At 36.5% G+C, this 21,719-nt stretch overlaps 2 pseudogenes; both read left to right on the top strand.

Moving 5' to 3' along the window:
• Positions 1-3,938: 3,938 nt before the first annotated feature.
• On the top strand, positions 3,939-5,402 carry LOC149171688 (putative receptor-like protein kinase At1g80870; annotated as a pseudogene).
• A 10,475-nt stretch (positions 5,403-15,877) lies between these two features.
• Positions 15,878-19,322, top strand: LOC149171687 (ATP-dependent Clp protease ATP-binding subunit ClpA homolog CD4B, chloroplastic pseudogene; annotated as a pseudogene).
• Positions 19,323-21,719: the final 2,397 nt, after the last annotated feature.

The following is a 21,719-nucleotide window of genomic DNA, read 5'->3' as shown; positions in this document are numbered from 1 at the left end:
ACAAAAAAGAATTATTTTGCAGCCATGTGATTTGTATATGATGTATAATATTTATTCTTTGACATATTTGGTGTGTGCAAGGACATTGTAAACAAGAAAAGGGATTCATATTTTGAGGGCAGTAGATCCTGTTGCACCATCCAATACACTAATTTCATAGTAGTGATGACTCCTTCTTTGTTCATATCATCAATGCATGCAATGTGTTCTTTAATAGGCTTTGTTTTCTTCTCATTTCCACATATCTGCTTTGCCTATGAGAGTTTATGGATTCTTGGACTAACCTGAACAACTATAGAATCATGTTTCAATGTAGAGAAACTAGTTCCAGTTCTCGATGGCCCCATTTCCTTACATATTTCACAGTGTATGCATTTCATAACTATTTTTCCTTCATGTTTTTCCTTTCTCAACCACTTATACTTAGTTCTCCACTAATCATGAAACTCTCTTCTTACTTTCATTTTTTTTTTTCTTTTTTCTTTTGGGTGCTAAGTTTTCCCTCATTAAATTCTTCATCACATTCTTCATTATGCCCCAAAATATCAAATTCTTCATTAGGCCCCAAGACATCTAAATCTTCATTTAGATGAAAACCACGATCTTCCTTATCAGGCAATTAAACTTGAGATATACTAGACCATCCAAAAAAAAATTTGATAGAAAGTTGATTGCCTTTTTTGAAGACATTTTTTGACATATAATACCTATATAATAAAATTAAATTAATTAGTATATATGAATTTCAGTTCATCAATTAAAAACATATTAAAAAACTAATCTTGCACTGATTTCAAGAAAGGATATTAACCAGGGAATATACCGATTTATTCTTTATAACATTTAATAATATACTTATTAATTCTTTATAATATTTAATAATTTCTCAAGTATAGGTAAATGTTTTTTAATATTTACAATAAATTGTCTATTTCTTCTATGTATTTCAGTCATCTAATGTTTTAGAAAATAAAAAAAAACTAGGTTTTTATTTGGTTTAAATTGTACTAAAGACATATATAAATATAATTTTTTGCTCACATATTAAAAATAAAAGAATTTTATACGAATTGACTTACTCGTTCTTGAGCACTTACTGCAATTTTCTCATAGAGTAGGTTGAACAAAAAAATTTGCAACAACACTGTGTTCGTTATCCTATTGTAGCCAAAATCAAAACAAAAAATTTGGCTATTTTTCAATTGTTTTGGAATGCCAACAAAAAATATGAAGACATCCTATAAATCTTAACAGTAAATTTCTACATAATATTGAAAAAAATAAATTGTGAGACATTTCTTTTAAAATAGTCAATTTATATCTTCAAAAATATATTTTTTTAAAATAATCAATTTATATATTAAAAATATAATTGTTAAAAAATTACATTTTATTTAAAATTTCTTTTTTTATAAACATTAAACAATAAAACTAATACCCAAATATCTAATTTTCTATGGAGATGTGGATTTATGGAGCATGCTTCCTTTGGCTTAAAGGAAAGGTATCTATTCCACAAAAAATTCGGTGATACCTGAATTTCCCCAGGATTTAGACCCATTCTCGCTGACCTCATTCCTTTGAAACTTATACCATGTTGATGAGACAAGTTAAAAAATTACATTTTACTTAAAATTTCTTTTTTTTTATAAACATTAAACAATAAAACTAATACCCAAATATCTCATTTTCTATGGAGATGTGGATTTATGGAGCATGCTTCCTTTGGCTTAAAGGAAAGGTATCTATTCCACCAAAAATTCGGTGATACCTGAATTTCCCCAGGATTTAGACCCATTCTCGCTGACCTCATTCCTTTGAAACTTATACCATGTTCATGAGACAAGCCACAACTAAGTGGACATGTTAACACTCTGTATCTCAACAGTGAAACAGAATGCCAGGCTGGCATGGCTAGATTTTATATTTTTCAATAAACATATTGCAAATTCAATGTCTTTGCAGAGAAGTCAAATGGGTAATGTCTAAAAGGCCAAAGATAAAGATATTTATTATGTACCATTTAGGAAACTAATTTTACTCATTGGAAGCAGTTGATCCATTCATATACAGTTTGGGTATATGGAGTGACCCCGATATTCATGCTCAAACCAACTTACTGCTTTATCTTAAATTGCCTTACACATTTCATTCATAGACCCATAATACCATAATGAAATCATCTCATGACGTGAAAATCTCTGAAAATAAGGTTTAATATCTCTTTATGTTCTTTGTTGAATGCCAATTCTTACCATACTCAGGTTCTAAATTACAATTCTATCATTATCTTAAATTCATCTCAATCTTAGTTTTATTAAGCATGTTCTCTATTTAGCAGAGGTGCGTTATCATGGTTTTGAATTTCCTTATACAGGGAATCTTTAATTTTACAAATTTTCGAAATAATATGAAATCATTGACAAAAAAGAGAGAAACAGGGTTACCTCGCAACAAAGGCAGGACTAGAGATTATGTTGAGTTGTGAGGATTCATTCTGCAAGTGTCCAATAATTCAAGCTAGCTAGCATTTTTTGTCTTAGGCTTCAACAAGAATGACTTGTTCACCTTTTCCGCTATGAAAATACCATATTCCTACATTTTAGCGTGTCCTTCTCATATTTATTTTTGTATATGTCATCATAGCCACGTGGTGTTGATGTGGATGGCCACATCAACATCCCTTGGGTTTAATGTGGAGTTTGAAAGAAGGATCAAAAGAAACTGGAGCTTTAAACAGTGATGTGGAGTTTGAATGTAGGATCAAAAGAAATTAGAGCTTTAAAATTTTTAGTACTTAATAGATTGGGGTTAAGATGAATTTACAACAATTTATTTTGGTATACTTTTTTTAATGTTTTTATTTCTATCATTATAATAGGATTTTTTTATTCACCTTTACATGGCAGATTTCAACTTTCATTTCGCTATCAACTTGAACCATGCACGTCTTTGTTCTAAATCTCTTTATATACCATTTTGTTCCATATCAACTTATTTTTATTATATGATACTAGAAATTAAGTTAATTAGTATGGGGACTATTTGAACTTTAACATCAAAGTCATATAGAAAAGAGTGCTGGTATGCAGGTTGGGAATTTCAAAACTGAATAGTCCTGCAAATTTGATGGTTTTGACAATTACAATACACATTTTAATGGCTTCTAGAAAGAAAATTAACCAATTTTAATGGTATGGGAAAGAAATAACAAACACTTTAACCATTAAATTCAATCTATGCGTTATGTAAAACCGAAAGGCTATCAAACTATCACTATGTTCATATGGGTCTGATTCATATGCACAAGGCTATTCATTCATAGTGGAAAGACTTGTAGAAATAAAACTCGGAAAACAAATTTCGAGATTCATATTATATATATCTATACTAAAATGTTGAATGCAGGTGGCTTATATTGATGCAATTATTAAAAATTACAATTTCTAACAATAGGTGGATGCCCCTTTGGCATGGTGTTGCAAGTTATTAACAATCATCTGAGAGCTTTCTAACAAGTAACAGAAAATGATTTGAAACACCCCTAGTTTGATGGAAAAGCTTGGAACTTTATAGATCGAGTTAGCTTGTGATATGGTAGCCAATGTTTATATCATCTTCTCTGCCCAGCAATGGTGGAGTGGCTTCAAGATTTTTCTATGTTTGACTGGTATGGTATAATCATTGGTTCATGCCACTTGTACATTTTGGAATATCTCTTAACACAAGAAACAAAATGCATTCATAAATATGATTTACAGTTATGTTGACCTTGATATGGCTTCAAAATTTCTGGCAATTTCACCCATTGACTTTGCTTTGTTCATTGAATCATTAATATACATTCATCCTCTACTTTAATTTGTATATCAGAGCACTTCAAGTCTTAGGTTAGGTGGTTCATGCTCTAATTTGTATATCAGAGGCTAGTGGTGTTGATGTTGATCTTTTGGTACAATCACTTCAAGGGCATCATAACTAGCCCTTATGATCTAGACACTCTTAGTCTTCAAAGATTCATATACCATGAGCTCAAAGATTCCACTCGCTCATTCAACTTAGCCCACAGGCTTGGGAAGGGATGATTCGATGTAGTTTACAAAGGGGTTCTCAGGAATGGTAAGGAAATTGCAGTCAAGAGGTTAGATATCACTGCTTTGCAAGGGGAAATAGAATTTCATAAAGAATTGTCGATCATTGTGGGGCTCAGGTCTCCTTTTTTGGCTTCTCTGTTGGGGTATTTTCCATATAGGGAGAGGATATTGTTGGTGTATGAGCATATGCAGAACAAAATCTTGCAGGAGGCTCTATTTGAGAATGATTCACCTTCGAAGTTGGATTGGGAAACCAGGTTTAAGATAATTTTGGACATTGCCCAAGCGCTAGCCTTTCTGCACCTTGAGTGTGATCCAACCATTATTCATGGTGATATAAAGCCCAACAATGTTCTTTTCGATGCCCATTTCAATGCGAAACTAGTTGATTTTGGGCTGGCCAGACATAATTGTGATGCTGACTATGGGCCTAAGTTGTTTAGTCAGGACCTTGGGTGAAGAAAAGAGTTTCAATGCAGAAGTCATGATCTGTGGAAGAGCTAGGATCTATGTAAGATCCAAGACCTTAACAGAAGCCATGATTTTAATATAAGTTGTGATATTTATAAAAAACAACATGTTGGAAAGATGAACAGAGATAATGCAAATACCAAAACATATACTATTGACTATGGAGAGGGAAGCATTGGGAAGTTCTCTGTTAGGAAGATGGTAAACATTATAGATGGAGATGGCCTAAGTCCAAGGTTTGTTGACAAGGAATCTGAGGTCGAATTTTCTCTAGAATTACAATTGCAACATCAAGCTTCTTCCTCTAGTAAAATTGAATATTTTAGTGATAATGCCCTGGTGCATGAGGTTGTCAATAGTGGGGAATCGGGAAGAGGAAATTGGGTTACAGATGAAGGGAAAATAGATTCTGACAGAGGGTGAGGATTGGTGAAAAAATTTCCCTTCGGATGCTAGAACCAAAGATATCAGTAGCTTTGATAGGAGCAAGGAATTGAGAGCATCTCCCTCTGATTGCAAAGATTTGAAAAAGAAGCAGCCTTGGGGAAAGGTTGGTGGTGGAGACAAGATGGCAATGGCGAGCTATGTGCTAAAGACTATGTGATGGAGTGGATTGGTAGTCAAATTAGGCCTTCTAGGAGTGGAAACTGGGATGATGAGAACAAGGTGGAGAAAACAGAGACTAATGGAACCAAGACCCCGGAGGTCCATAAAGAACCCAGTGGAGAGCTGAGTCTTACTGAATCCATGTGAATAACAGAGAAAAAGTCTAGCAAGAACAAGCACAAGAAGTTCAAAGAATAGTGGAAGGAAGAGTATTTTGCAGAGATCCCATGACTAAACTACAAATATGTGAAATACAAATTATGTTCATATATTAAAATCATGTTTGATCAAATTTTGTTAATAGTTTAAAAGCAATCACTATAAATATATTTGATGGAGCCACTATTTAAATATTGCATTATATACCTGAAAATTTTCAGACAAAAACACAAAAGAATCAAGTGCCCACCTCTATGGGGAATCAGATGAGTTCTGTTTTGACATATATATACTTCATGTTGTGGTAACCCTTTCTTCCTCGATCTGCCTTTGCAGAAACCACCTAGCTCTGGTGAAATCTACTGACAAGAAGCTTAAGAACCATCGAGCAGATACCTGTTCTCAAACTATGCGAGTGGTCTGCTGAGTTCCAACGTCTAGGTTCTGTAGCCTTCCAATATCTAGGAAGCATAGTATTTATGCCTGATACATAAACCCATACTACCCACAATAGTTCACATCAATTTCAATAACTTGCATTTGCAGGCTGCAGATAGCCAGGCGAGCAAGACTTGGGAGAACAATGAACATAATTAGAATTTGGAACTTGGAAATGGAAACTATGAACATAATTGGTAGCTGGGAGGTCACCAACCCAATTAATTCATACTGCATGGAAAGTTGGGATGACATTCATGACTTAAAGATGACATTTATTATGTCATCTTGTAATCTATAACTATGTAACATTTTCATGCTATCAACTATCCATATCAGAGGCATTACGGACGAAGTCACCAGAGACAGTGAGGGTAGTGTTGTCACTGCATTATGTAGTGTGTGTGTGTGTGTGTGTGTGTATATATATAAAATTTAAAACATGTCAATTTTCAATACACCCGTCAATATGACTTTTTCAGAAATTATTGGCAAGTCAGGGATAACTTGTAGATATTGAAACCAATAGTATTTTATGTGTAAAAAAGCCAAAAACCTGTATACGAGCATCAAATTTAATCCCTTACTCCTACTCTTCAATGTACATTTTGTACTTCCACTACTATTAGATTTGTTATGCATGTCAGATTGGTTTGTTGGAAAATTTTAGTTGTTGATGGTAAAGAATGGGTTTATGGGCTAAATTTCCAGAGTTCAAAATGACCCCTTTTTTCTACAAAACCATCTAAGTGATTCGAGATTTAATTGGACTTGAAATTTGTAGAGTTTGTTGTTGATGTCTTATTTTTTGAAAGTGAATACAAACATATCACACAACCTACAAAATTTTCAATTGAAGGTGTTTGGTGGAAAAGGAAAAAACAATGGATACCCAAAGTAAGAAGGTTATGTTCAGAGCTAGAGTCAAAATTTGCATAGAAGCCCGATAAAAATAATTCATTTTCCCCTTGTAAGGCTCCTTAAAAACACAACGAGAGAGAGCTGGGAGATGGTATAAGGTGCACATTTGAGGTTGGAGTGTGCCGATTTCTTTGTTAAAATCCTTTTGGATACCTTCATGAAGCTTTTACAATTACTTTTCTTGTAATTTTACTCTATTTGCAGAGGAAACTATGTTTACAACTACTTTTTCGGTACTTTTGTTCTATTTTCAAAAGAAACTATTATTTGAAATGTTCACTAGGGTATAGTTTTCTCAACTCTCGTAACAAACTATTAGTGTATTTCATGGTCAATCTAGTTGCAATATATGCATACTTTTCAACCAATATTGCAATATGTGTTAACAAAATATTTGGGTATGATCAATAACAAGAGAAGAGGTTGGTTTTTAGCTTGGATTTCCAGCTTGTGTGTCACTTTTCTTGAAGAAGGCTACTCTTCTCAATGAACATAAGACCCTGCTATGAATCCTTTTTTTGGGGTATTGAACAGCATGATAATTTCATGAAGAGAAACACAGTCTTAGAATTGGACAAGAAAATATGCCAGAACACCCTTCCAATTATAGTGAAATTGATAGCCTTGTTGTGGTCTTTGTGAAAACGAAAGGAATAAAGGACATTGTATGCAAGATTTTATTTCATTTGATTGGGACTTCTATGCAAAAAGTATTTCACCTAAATTATTGTCTCAAATAGACTAATGTTATAAGTTTTCTAAAGAGTTGCACAGAATATATGAAATCTTTTAACATAATATCATAATGGTATATTCTTATGTCTATGTTCATTTATCACCGCACATTGCTTCCAACTTCAATGCTTTGGTAAGAGAATTCCTATGGATATATTCCACATGGAAAGGGGATTGTTGTTGTACTATATTAGTTGGCTTTCTTTGAATAATTTTTTTATAGCTTCTATAGCAAGAAACTGAGAAACTAGAATGGCTTTTGTAGAGAATTGTTTTCTAGATTGAAGGGTGGCCAGGTAGAGTTTTGTTTTAGGTCTGCAAGTATGAAGAATGTATAGGACACAACCTAGCCACAAACTTGGGACAAGCATGCAGTCAACTTAGAATTCTCTGTAATGTATATATGGCATCATCTCTTAGAAATAAGACATGTCGCAACAATGTATAAAATACCCAATACATAGTGATTAAAGGAACTATTACAACAGATTTAGAAGGCTGTAGGGTGCCTATTTAAAACCTGGGGCATGCTCCTATATTTTAGAAAAGGGTGGATGGAAGACACAAAAGGTGTTTTGGCATGTATATATATCTATATATAGTTATTGTATACTTACTGGGCCAACTTCAAGTGTACATAATGAACATGGCCGACCTTAAATAAGAGTTGAGATGATCTTTGATTATCTTTACATGAAGTCTTGGGGCTGACATGAGCTACAAGTTTTAACCCAAATTCAAGTGTAATCTGAAGTCAATACTGATGTGTCCATTCTTGTAAACCCTTATACAATGATGATGAAAGGTGTTAGAAACTACATTGTTGGTTCGTTTGTTTATGGAGTTGGGGTCTTTCTCGCATTGCATATTGACAAGTCGCGTCTTTGAATAGGTCTAACAACAAAATGTTTCATCTTTGAGTATCAACTATATCTCTAGTATGGACTTAATAATAAGATAAGAGGTTCATTTTTACCTTGGATTTCCAGCTTGTGTGCCCCTTTTCGTGAAGAAGGCTACACCCCTCATAAAGAGAAACATGGTATTATTGTTGGACAAGAAAAGATGCTATAGGACCCTTCCAATCATAGTGTAATTGATATCCTTGATGTGGTCTTCGTGAAATCGAAAGGAATAAATGACAATGCAAGATTTTATTCATTTGGTTGGGACTGCCATACAAAAAGTATGTTGTTTAAACTGTTGTCTCAACTAGACTAATGTTATAATGTGTTTGAAGAGTTGCACAAAATATATTCTTATGCCTATGTCATTTACCACTGCACATTGCTCCCAACTTAAATGCTTTGGTAAGAGAAGTCCTATGGATATATTCCTCATGGAAAGCGGAGTGTTATCGTACTATATAAGTTGCATTTCTCTGAATAATGTTTTTCTATATTCTATAACAAGAAACTGAGAAACCAAAATGACTTTTGTGGAGTTTTTTTTTGTGGATTGAAGGGTAGCTAGGTATAATTTTATTCTAGGTTTGCAAGTATGAAGAATGTATAGGACACAAACTAGCCACTAACTTGGCACAAGGATGCACTCATCTTATAATTCTATGTAATGTATATAGGGCATCATCTCTTAGAAAGAAGATATGTAGCTACAATGAATAAAATATCTAATACACAATGATTGAAGGAGACTATTACAATAGATTTAGAAGGTTGTACAGTGCTTGTTTCAAACCTATGGAGTTCTCATATATTAAAAAAAGGGTGGATGGAAGACACAAAAGGTGCTTTTGCATGTAGATATATCTATATATAGTTATTGTTTACTTGGTGGGCCGACTTCAAGTTTACATAATGAACATGGCCAACCTGAAATAAGAGTTGAGTTGACCTTTGATTATCCTTACATGAAGACTTGGGGCTTACATGAGGTATTTTTCAACCCAATGTCAAGTGTATACTAAAGTAAAGACTAGTATGTCCATGCTTCAAAACCCATATGTATGATGAAGGGTGTTAGAAACTTCATTGTCGGTCCACCTGTTTACAAAGTAGGGGTCTTAGTTGCATAACATATTGAGCAAGTCACACATTTGAATAGGATTGAGGGCTAAATGTTTCATCTTCGAGCCTCAACTATATCTCTGGTATGGACTTAATACAAATAGTACAAACCTTGAATCCCTTAAAAAATAATCTTACAATTAATTAATATATAATGAATTGTTATTAATGATATTCTAGTATAAATAAAATAATATTAAAAGGAAAACTAACTATATATATATATATATATATATATATATATATATATATATATATATATATATGTTGGGTTGTGTTATATTATTTCCACGTAGTTAATAGGGGATTTGAAGGGCACCCGTAACCCCATAAAATTTTGGTTTTGGACCCTATGTTAGGTTGGGCGGACCCACCTATGGTTTTGTGCATGATTTTCACACATGTTTTTTGGAGGCAATGGTTTTCGGTCCATGGTATTGGACGCGATGGTTTTCGGTCCATGGTATTGGACACGATGGTTTTCAGTCTATGGTATTGGATGCTTCAGCATGTATAAATATATATTGTAACATTGAAAGGAACATAATAAAAAATCAAGCTGGTAGTCCCGGTTTTGGGATCCAGGGGAAAATCTCTATGTATATGTGTTATGCTCTCGCATTGTTTATTTTCTGTGTTTTAGAATTCGTATGCAGGTAATTTCTGTACGGGGTTAAAACCTACATTTTGTTATCAAAGCATATTTGGCTTCAAGGGGACGCCTTTGTTGCTGAGGGGTTTTGCTCGGGCCTGTGGTAGACCCTGTTCAGTGGGAGATCTACGAGATCAATTCTAGTGGTGAAAGAAGATGGCAAGCAGTGGAAAGATAGAGATCGAGAAATTTAATGGTCAGAGTTTTGAGTTGTGGAAAATCAAGATGGAGGATCTGTTGGTGGATAAAGATCACTGGATTGCGGTAGATATTGTTACTAAACCAACGAGAGTGTCTCATGAAGAATGGAAAAAGTTGGATCGAAAGGCAAAGAGCACAATACAATTGTGTGTCTCAGATTCACTATTGCTGAGTGTATCAGGGGAAGCTACAACAAAGGCTTTGTGGGACAAGTTAGGGACTTTGTACCAATCTAAGTATCTAGTGAATAAACTGTTCTTGCGGAAAAAGCTTTATAACCTGAGGATGAAAGATGGAGACTTGGTGACAGAGCATCTGAATGCATTTAATACTCTGGTAAGTCAATTAACATTTGTTGATATTAAAATTTTAGATGAATATAAGTGCATCAGTTTGTTGTGTTCTCTACCAGATTCGTGGGATAGTTTGGTTATTGCAATAGGTAGCAATGCAACTGCATTGCATTTTGATGAAATAGTCTCATCCTTGCTCATGGAGGAGATGAGATGGAAAAATATGGAGAGCCAAAATGGTGATGCCTTGTTTGTACGAGGGTGGACCCAAAATAGAAATAGAAATAAGTCATTAAGTGGGAGATCTAAATCTAAAGGGAGATCTAAATCTCCAGGAAAATTTGTAAAGGTGGTGTGCTATAAATGTGGAAAGAAAGGGCACTAAAAAAGGGACTGTAAATCTAAAGATCCTGATAAAGGAAAGGGACCAGATGAGGCTTCTTATGCATAGGTGAAAACCACCTCAGATGAAGGTGGGGATGTGTACTTGGCTTCTTCAAGTACACATGTAGATCATGAGGCATGGTTGATTGACTCAGGTGCATCCATTCACTTCACTCCCCATAGAGAGTGGTTCTGCGGGTATGAGAAATATGATGGTGGTGATGTCTTCTTGGGGGATATTGACTCAGGTGCATCCATTCACTTCACTCCCCATAGAGAGTGGTTCTGCGAGTATGAGAAATATGATGGTGGTGATGTCTTCTTGGGGGATGACAGGAAGGCTAGAATCATTGGTCATGGAAAAGTAAAGTTGAAGTTGCAAGGTGGAAGGGTTAGAACACTTCCGGGTGTTCTGCATATTCCTGCATTATCCAGAAATCTGATTTCTGTTAGTAAGCTGGATGATGCAGGTGTAAAAACAGTGTTCGAGAAGGATACCTGCAATATGGTTCGGGGAGCATTGGTATTGATGCGGGGAGTTCGGATTGGAACTCTATAAAAGCTGCAAGGTAGCACTATTATTGATGGGTGCAATAGTTCTGTGGTTCCTGAAAGTGGAACAGAAAATCTAGTGGTCTCTGGAGAGAAGACCATGCTGTGGCATCAAAGGCTTGGACATATTGGAGAAAAGGGCCTTCAGATACTTCATGGTAAAGGTATGGTAGAAGGTATGAGTAATAGCTCTCTGGATTCTGATTTCTGTGAAAATTGTGTATATGGGAAGCAAAATCGGGTGAGCTTCCCCTCTGGTGGTAAGAGGGCGAAACATATATTAGAACTTGTGCACAGTGATGTGTTTTGACGTGTGAAGGTTCCATCACTGGGTAAGTCTGTGTACTGTGTATCATTTATAGATGACTTCTCAAGGAATACATGGATATATTTCCTTAAGAAGAAATCTGAAGTCTTTGATAGGTTTAAAGAATTTAAGGCTCTGGTGGAAAACCAGAGAGAGAAGAAGATAAAGGTACAGAGGACAGATAACGGTGGAGAGTTCTGTAGTAAGGAATTTGAAGAATTTTGCAAGAAGTGTGGTACATCATGGCAGAAGAATACTCCATAGACACCTTAGCAAAATGGAGTTGCAGAAAGAATAAACAAGACGTTGATGGAAAGGGCAAGAAGCATGCTCAGTTGATGGTTAGGACAAGAATTCTGGGTAGAGGTGGTGGATACTGCATGTTACCTGGTCAGCAGGTCACCTTCATCAGTGTTGGAGGATAAGACTCCACAAGAGGTATGGACTGGTAAGAAACCCTCTCTTTTGCATCTGAGGGTATTTGGATGTGATGCATATGTACATGTTCCAAAGGAGAAAAGAACAAAGTTGTATAGTAAATCTGAAAAGTGCATCTTTATTGGGTATAAGGATGGTTTAAAGGGTTATAAGTTTTGGAACCCAGTAATAAGGGAGGTTATGTACAGCCGAGATGTGGTGTTCAGAGAGGTGAAAGATGTTATTAAACATGAAGTCCAACCAAAGGAACCTGAGAAGATAGAGTTTGAGCTAAAGGAGGAAGAATCAAACTCTACAGCAGAGGAGGAATCAGAAGATGAAGAGCCACAAACTCCAGTTGTGAGAAGACTAGTTCGAGAAAGAAGGCAGCCATAAAGGTATAGTCCATCTACTTTCTGTTCAAATTTTGCTTTGTCTGTTACTAATGATGATCCCAGGACTGTGATGGAAGAAGTGGATTCAGAGGATGGAAAACTCTGGAAAGAGGCCATGGTTGATGAAATGACATCTTTGCACAAAAATGAGGCTTGGGATCTGGTGGAGTTGTCTGCTAGAAGGAAACCCATTGGTAGCAAACGAGTGTTCAAAAAGAAGACCAATGCAGAAGGAAAAGTGGAGAAATACAAAGCTAGGTTGGTAGCAAAAGGTTATTCCCAGGTGCCGGGAATTGATTTTGGTGATATTTTTTCTCCTGTTGCCAAGGTAACTTCTATTAGATTACTTTTATTCGTTGCTGCTGCTTTTGATTTTGAGGTAGAACAGATGGATGTGAAGACAACACCATTCTCCATGGGGATCTAGAAGAGGAGATCTACAAGAAGCAACTTGAAGGCTTTGCGGTGAAGTGTAAGAAAGAACTCCTATGTAAGTTAAAGAAGTCTGTATATGGGTTAAAACACTCACCAAGGATGTGGTATCAGAAATTTGATACATTTATACGAGGACTTGGCTTCACCAGAAGCAAAGCAGATCATTGTGTGCATTTTAAATTAATTGGTGACCGTGTTATTTATCTTGTCTTGTATGTGGATGATATGTTGTTGGTTGGAAATGACAAAAAAATTATCCAGGATTTGAAGACCGAATTGTCCTCCAAATTCGACATGAAAGATCTTGGTGCTGCAAACTATATTTTGGGCATGGAAATTAAAAGAGATCGGGCAAAGAGGAAGCTCTGGTTAAACCAGAGGAAGTATGTCAAGGCAATACTGTAGAGGTTTAATATGTAGGGTAGTAAACGAGTGAAGGTTCCTATTCTTGTAGGTGTGATGTTATCTGCTGAACAATGTCCCAAGACACAAGAAGAGGAAGAGGACATGTCCCATGCTACATATGAAAGTGCAGTCGATAGCTTGATGTATGTAATGGTATGTACTAGACCATACATTGCACATGCAGTGGGAGTATTGAGCAGGTTTATGTCAAAACCAGGGAAGGAGCACTGGACAACAGTGAAGCGCGTTTTCATGTATTTGCGTGGCACTAGTGATTATGGTTTATGCTACCAAGGAATACCAGGATTAGACAAAGTATTGGATATTCATGGCTTCGTTGATGCAGACTGGGCTGGAGATTTGGATCAGAGAAGATCTACAAGTGGGTATGTGTTTAACATATTTGGAGGTGTAGTTAGTTGGATGAGTAAGAAATAATCTGTAGTGGCACTATCAACTACAAAGGCAGAATACATGGCATCCACTCATGCAAAAAAGAAAGTAGTTTGGTTGCAGAGATTGTGTTCAAGTATGGGGCTAGTATAGGAACCTATAAGGATAGACTGTGACAGCCAAAGTGCAATTTTCTTGGCAAAGAACCCTGCATATCATTCAAAGACAAAGCACATTGATGTTCAGTATCACATTGTGAGGGATATGATAGAAGACAAAAAGGTGTTTGTTGGACACCTAATCCTAAAGGGTTAGTGTGGAAGCCGAAAAGACTAAGGAGTCCAAGAGACCTTGGGATCTGAAACCCAAGAGTCACATATTTGTACTATAAGTGTATATCTATTGTTAATAAAAAATGGTACTCAATGATTTATCTTTCATATTGTCTTTACTGTCCATGTGTGTTTAACATGGTATCAGAGCGGGTGAATTCTGGCCCTGCTCATATTTGAGCCACTTGTTTTGTGGTCTCTACCTACATGTCAGTTCTGTCTTTCTACTAATCAGAGTTATCAGAATTGCCACCTTATGAAGCTTTGTATTCCTCATTCTGCACCATATTCTTTCCTACGCTCTGTGCACTCTCTATAACCGTTTTCTGCCATATTCTATTTATATTCCCTGCGCTATGCTCCATACAAGCCTGACATTTGAACGCTGGTCCGACATTATTCTCCTGCTCTTCTGTTGCGCTGTCTGACCACCTGTTTGAATGCGTTGAGTGCCTGCCATTACCTGCGGTCTGCTACAATCCCATGTGGAGTATGAGGATTGTCCTGAGAATTATGAGGTTGCCCGTTACCTTTCAGAAATGAATCGCTGGAACGTTCTGTTACTCACGACAGTAGAAAGGCGTGATTCGATTCATAGTATGCTATTCGATTTATGGTGTATATGAATGGTGTGATTCGGTTCATAGTGTAAATATTCGATGCATAGTATGTGATTCACTGTGCGTTGAAATCCATGTTCGTGGGTTGATATAAAAGGTCTCCATGTATTGATTAATTATTGGAATGAAGAATTGAACTTCTGCTGATCCTAAAACGTTTGAGAAGCTGTTAAAATTGCATTGAAAGTTATGTAACGTTTGCTCTGAAGCTTGTTCCATTGACATATGTCATGAACCATTGTTGAGACGGTCATCATTGCCTCAAAAGTCATCATCGCCTCGTTCGCCTTCTCTGCCATTGCATAGAAAGTAAAAATAGTGGCAAAGGTCTAGCGGGAGAGAATCCCATCGGCCTTCACAGATTTTGCTGCATCCCACATTGCATCAAACATCTTGTTATTGCCAAGAACATCGACAAGCAGATTCCAGGCATAAGGGTTGTGCTTTCCCCCAAGCAGATTAACAGACTAGTGGAAAAACTTGAGGGACGCTTCACCTGCCTTGTATGAGTTCTTCAGCACTGATCCAATCGTAACAATATAGATTAAAAAAAAATGACATGGTAGGACCTCAACAAAAATAGTGTGCGGTCCAAAATCCATGTGGTACAACGATAGCATAAGGTCGTCAGTTCCACTCTCGGCAAAGGATTCGATAGCCTCTTCTAGCAATTGTATTTGCTCTCTAGAGCGCTGAACCAGGTCATTCTGGAAGGTAAGAATTTCTGGAGCAACTTTCTCATTTCTCCAGGCCCGTTTTAGAAGCTCGACGTCTGTAGCAGCCCCGGATACGTCTGCGGTGTCTTCTTGCGTCCAAATGCTTGAGAGGAGTTATTAGCTGGCCCCGGGGGAAGAGGTTGTGCCTTCCCCGTTCTCCATTACTGTGCGGCCGTCTGTATCAATTCGAGCTACGCTGGTACTGTAAACTCTCATTCCTCTACTCAATCAATCAGGTGTTTACAGTTGTGGTTTGAAAAAGGTATGAATGGCAAGGGTTTATGGTTTGTAACGCGAACGATGGACAGTTAACAGAATTGTCGAATGGTAATTCGGATGGTTGGAGAAAGTATAGAAGCTGTTGGTGCTGGAGTTGGAGGCGGTAGCAGCAGCAACAAGATGCCGACTCTTGAGGTATATGGAACGAATTTGACAAAACTGGCAGAGGAAGGCAAGCTTGATCCAGTAGTTGGATGGCAGCCACAAATAGAATGTGTTACTCAAATACTGGGATGCCATACAAAAAATAATCCTTGTCTTATTGGTGAGCCTGGTGTAGGAAAAACAGCTATTGCTGAGGGACTTGCGCAGCGAATAGCTTCTGGAGATGTTCCAGAGACAATCAAGGGTAAAAAGGTCATCACTTTAGATATGGGTTTACTTGTTGCTGGTACCAAGTATCGTGGAGAGTTTGAAGAAAGATTGAAGAAATTGACCAAACAGAGTGATGAGATTATACTCTTCATAGACGAAGTTCATACTTTGATTGGAGCAGGTGCAGCAGAAGGTGCAATTGATGCAGCCAATATTCTGAAACCATCTCTTGCACGAGGTGAACTTCAGTGTATTGGAGCCACCACCTTGGATGAATACAGGAAACACATTGAGAAGGACCCAGCACTAGAGAGGAGATTCCAACCAGTACAAGTGCCAGAGCCAACTGTTGATGAAACGATACAGATACTGAAAGGTTTACGTGAGCGATATGAGATTCATCACAAGCTTCGTTATACTGATGAGTCTTTGGTGGCTACTGCAAAGTTGTCGTATCAATATATCAGTGATCGTTTCCTTCCTGACAAAGCAATTGATCTGATTGATGAGGCTGGTTCTCGAGTGAGATTGAGGCATGCACAGCTTCCTGAGGAGGCCAGAGAGCTTGAAAAAAAACTTAGACAAATAACAAAAGAAAAGAATGAAGCTGTTCGAAGGCAGGACTTTGAAAAGGCTAGAGAGCTACGTGACCGGGAGATGGAGTTGAAGGCACATATTGTTGCTATAACAGAGAAGGGTAAAGAAAAATCAAAAGCTGAGAGTGAGGAAAATGATGAGGGTCCAACAGTGATAGAGGCAGACATTGAACATATTGTATCTTCATGGACAGGTATTCCTGTTGAAAAGATATCAACTGATGAGTCTGACAAACTTTTGAAGATGGAGGAAACTCTTCATCACCGTGTCATAGGGCAAGATGAAGCTGTAAAAGCAATCAGTCGAGCTATTCGTCGAGCACGAGTTGGTTTGAAAAATCCCAACAGGCCAATTGCGAGTTTTATTTTCTCAGGTCCAACTGGTGTTGGCAAATCAGAGCTTGCGAAGGCACTAGCAGCTTATTATTTTGGTTCAGAGGAGGCAATGATACGGTTGGATATGAGTGAATTTATGGAGAGGCATACTGTCTCAAAATTGATTGGTTCACCCCCAGGATATGTTGGTTACAGTGAAGGAGGACAGCTGACTGAAGCTGTGAGAAGGCGACCCTATATAGTGGTCCTTTTTGATGAAATTGAAAAGGCTCATCCAGACGTCTTCAATATGATGCTTCAAATTCTTGAAGATGGAAGACTGACAGATAGTAAAGGACGGACTGTGGACTTTAAGAATACCCTTTTGATCATGACTTCTAATGTTGGGAGTAGCGTGATTGAGAAGGGAGGCCGTGGAATTGGTTTCCAGCTTGATTACGATGAGAAAGACAACAGCTACACAAGGATCAAAAGTCTTGTCAATGAAGAGCTGAAGCAATATTTTCGACCTGAGTTCCTGAATCGACTAGATGAGATGATTGTGTTTAGACAGCTCACAAAGACAGAGGTGAAGGAAATGACCAGACTTGAAGATGCATTAAAGTTACTGAATATCCTAATTCATTCCACTGTTGATGGGATGGTAAAAGTCAACAAAGAAACTCTTTTTGACATTCAAACTTATTTGCAAAATGCACAAGAAAAAATCGATTTTTTGCAGCTTGAATCACAGCTACAACAAGAAGAGCTACATCAAAATAGACACCATTCTGAACCTGTTTTTGTTCAGAACATTAAGACAACCACCCATCAGCAGCATGTTAATAATGTTACAGTTCATTCAAATAAAGCAGCAGTTGTACATGCAGATGCAGAAACTCAATCTGCACTTCCCAAGCCCATCATCAGACCTTGGGAACAGCTTGTCCACAACAAGCACAGAACTGGTCTTGGATATGACAAGGACTTGTCCTTTCATATTCCAGACTATGCCAAGCCCATTCAGTTTCAGAGTGCTGGATTCATTGATGACAGTTCACCTGCTTCTCATGAAAGTTCAGCTTCAGCTGTTCCAGAATCTGCCCCTCTTCTGCCACAACAACAACAACAACAACAACAACAGATCGTGAAATGCCAACACTGTGACCGAGTTGGCCATCTGAAAGATCACTGTTTTGATCTTCATCCATGTAAGCACTGTCATAAAACCAGCCATTCTTCACACAGATGCTTCAAAAACAAACGTCCTGCAAGAACAAAGATTCATCTTGGATGGATCGCTTCTTGGCAATGGGCATCAACAACCAAGAAGATATTCCAAACACATGTCAGAACTTGTTCCAAAATATTGAACAGTCTTGCAGTTGAGTTTTCTCCATCTTCTCACCTTGTACCTGACAGGGGGGGAAATGATGGTCATCTACAAGCTTCAAAGCCACATCAAGCGAGCCTGAGCCACAACCTGCCACACCAGTTTCAGAGTTGTAGCTAGAGACAAAGATGCCCCTGAACATGCCTTCAGTTGGCAATCTGGGACACTTCCTCTAGCAGAAGACTTCAGCTTCTTGCCAGTTTTGGAAGAGTTCCAGGAATCGCAGAGTTGTTGGTCATCCTTAAACCATCACAGATTAAGAACACTTCCTCTAGCAGAAGACTCCAGCTTCTTGCCAGCTTTGGAAGAGTTCCAGGAATTGCATTAAGCATTCCAGAGTTGTTGGTTATCCTTAAACCATCACAGGTTGAGACTTCCCTTTTCAGGTTGAAGTTTTACCTTTTATGCGGGGTGAGACCTCCCTTTTATGATTGAAGGTTTCCCTCTTTAAAACAGTAGGATCACTTCCTCTAGCAGAAAACTTCAGTTTCTTGCCAGTTTTGGAAGAGTTCCGGGAACTGCACTAAGCGTTCCAGTGTTGGTGGTCATCCTTAAACCACTGCCCTTTATTTCATAGAGCACATTCAGCCTAGTGCTGCCATGCATTTTTGCACATTTTGTATTACAACTCTCTTCTTGGACTCATACATAACCCTTCGGATTAAGGGGGGAAATGTTGGACACCTAATCCTAAAGGGTTAGTGTGGAAGCCGAAAATACTAAGGAGTCCAAGAGACCTTGGGATCTGAAACCCAAGAGTCACACATTTGTACTATAAATGTATATCTATTGTTAATAAAAAATGGTACTCAATGATTTATCTTTCATATTGTCTTTACTGTCCATGTGTGTTTAACAGTGTTACTGGTAAAGGTGGATGCTTTGAAGAACACTGTAGATGCATTGACAAAATCTATGAGCTCTGAGAAGTTCTCTTGGTGTAGAGAGACACTGGGCATTTCAGGGCTAGAAAAATGACTAAGATCTCTTGTGGCCCCCTGTGGAAAGAAAACAACAAGTGGGAGAATTTTGGGTTGTGTTATATTCTTTCCACGTAGTTAATGGGGGGTTTGAAGGGCACCCATAACCCCACTTTATGGTTTTGGACCCTATGTTAGGTTGGGCGGACCCACCTATGGTTTTGTGCATGATTTTCGCACATGTTTTTTGGATGCGATGGTTTTTGGTCCATGGTATTGGATGCTTTGGCATGTATAAATATGTATTGTAACATTGAAAGGAACATAATGAAAAATCAAGCTAGTAGTCCCGATTTTGGGATCTAGGCGAAAATCTCTGTGTATATGTGTTTTGTGTGTTATGCTCTCGCATTGTTTATTTTCTGTGTTTTAGAATTCGTATGCAGGTAATTTCTGTACGGGGTTAAAACCTACAATATATATATATATATATATATATATAACATTCTCAATCAAAAGAATACAAGTTTCGCCAACTAAAAGTGATAACATTAAAATTAATTGATATAATAAAATGGTTATTAATGAAATTTGAATAAAAATAAAATAAACTTAAAAGAAACACAAATTGATTTCTAGTATATATCAAAGATAGATTATATAAATTTATTAATTAATGAAAAAGTAAATCTTATTTTCATTTAATTTATTTAATAAAATTAAAATATATATTATATAGAAGTTTTTAATTAAAAAATATTATAATACATTTTCAAATATTAATTTTGTATAGGTATTTCTATTTTATAAAACTATAATAAGAAATAATTTTAAATTTTGTCTATTATAAATTAGTTGGTTTTTGTAGTTATGTGAAGTTGTTTTCTCTCCAAAATGAGTTCACTAATTATCTTAGACATATTAACACCATGGGTAGAACAACTTAGCTTTGACAGACATGAAGAAGGAATGTGGTGATTAAGTTTATGAATGTGTCGCAAACTCATCAATGGAAAATGCTTGATAGCTTGGACGCACTTATGAGGAGACGAAGAAGAATGATGGACAAATTGGAAAGGACTAAAACTTGTCTTGCTCATATGGAGTCACATGTCCACTCCTCATGCAATCCACCTCCTTCCTGACAACTCCGCTTTGGTTCACTCCTTTGATATTTTATGGTGATGGATAGTTTCTTAGTTTTTTGGTATGTTGGCTTTTGGATGCTTTCATTTTACTATTTTTTTGTTCTATATTTTGGTAACATTATCCTGACCAACAAATCTAATAGGAGAGAGGAAGACAAAATTTTGCACAAAGTCAGTAAATAATGAAAATGGTTGGTTTGTGTGGAATTTAATTTATGTTAAATTATTGTTTTACATTTTATTTATATGAGGCATGGATGCGAGTAATTTATGGGGTTTAAAAGCTATATGAACCAGTGTTATAGTGACAACATCCCATAAGTGAACAGATATTTCTTCCATACAATATTGCAACTAGCTTTAAATCAAATAAGTCTATTAGTGAGAGCATCCCATATGTGGATAGATATTCCTTCCATACAATATTGGATCTCACTTTAACTCAACCTAGCAATAATATATATATTCTAATTTTGAAAAGTTTTGAGGTGCGTGAAATGTATAGCTAATATTAAAGTAGTATGGAATTTTCATGTTAATTTAATTTTTTTTGTAACATCTTCTACTATGAACACATAGGAAATGATAAAATAAGTGATAATTATGGTCTTTTATTTAGTTGTAATTGTTCCGATGGGAAGTTTTCCCTATAAAAGTCCATTGATTAATGAAATATACATAATTTTAACAACATTAAAAAAAAGTACAAAAAAAAAATTAGAACAAAAATACAACTTCTTCCACTTAAAAGTCCTATATTAAAAAAATACAAAAGAAATATATGAATTTTAAAACCGAGATATAAAAAAAAAATACAACTTCTTCAATTAAAAAAATAACAACTTTTGGTGTCTCTTTGCAACTTTTGATGCAATTACTAGTATATAAAAGTTTTTTTTCTGTAAAGTGAATCATGCTTCATACTAAAAATAAACGTTGTGACTTCAACCAGACATGAAATTCTAATCCAAGTATGCTTATCGAGTTGTGGGAGTCAGTACGGCTCTTTGGAAGTCAAATATCAGGAACACACATTCATTTTTTGGTGAGATTTGGGAGTGAAAATTCATATGTGTAAGTAATAATATCTATGCATGTGACAATATACATCACAGAGACACATATGTACATTATCACGTGTCATGACCAAAGTGAAACATAATCACGGGAACTGCAATGTATTGCCATCCTCCCCGACAA

This window comes from Pinus tabuliformis, chromosome 4_2 (genome assembly GCF_031772625.1).
Source record: "Pinus tabuliformis cultivar Carrire ecotype Pingquan chromosome 4_2, CPIR1, whole genome shotgun sequence".
Taxonomy (NCBI): domain Eukaryota; kingdom Viridiplantae; phylum Streptophyta; class Pinopsida; order Pinales; family Pinaceae; genus Pinus; species Pinus tabuliformis.
This window is presented reverse-complemented; position numbering and strand designations above follow the sequence as displayed.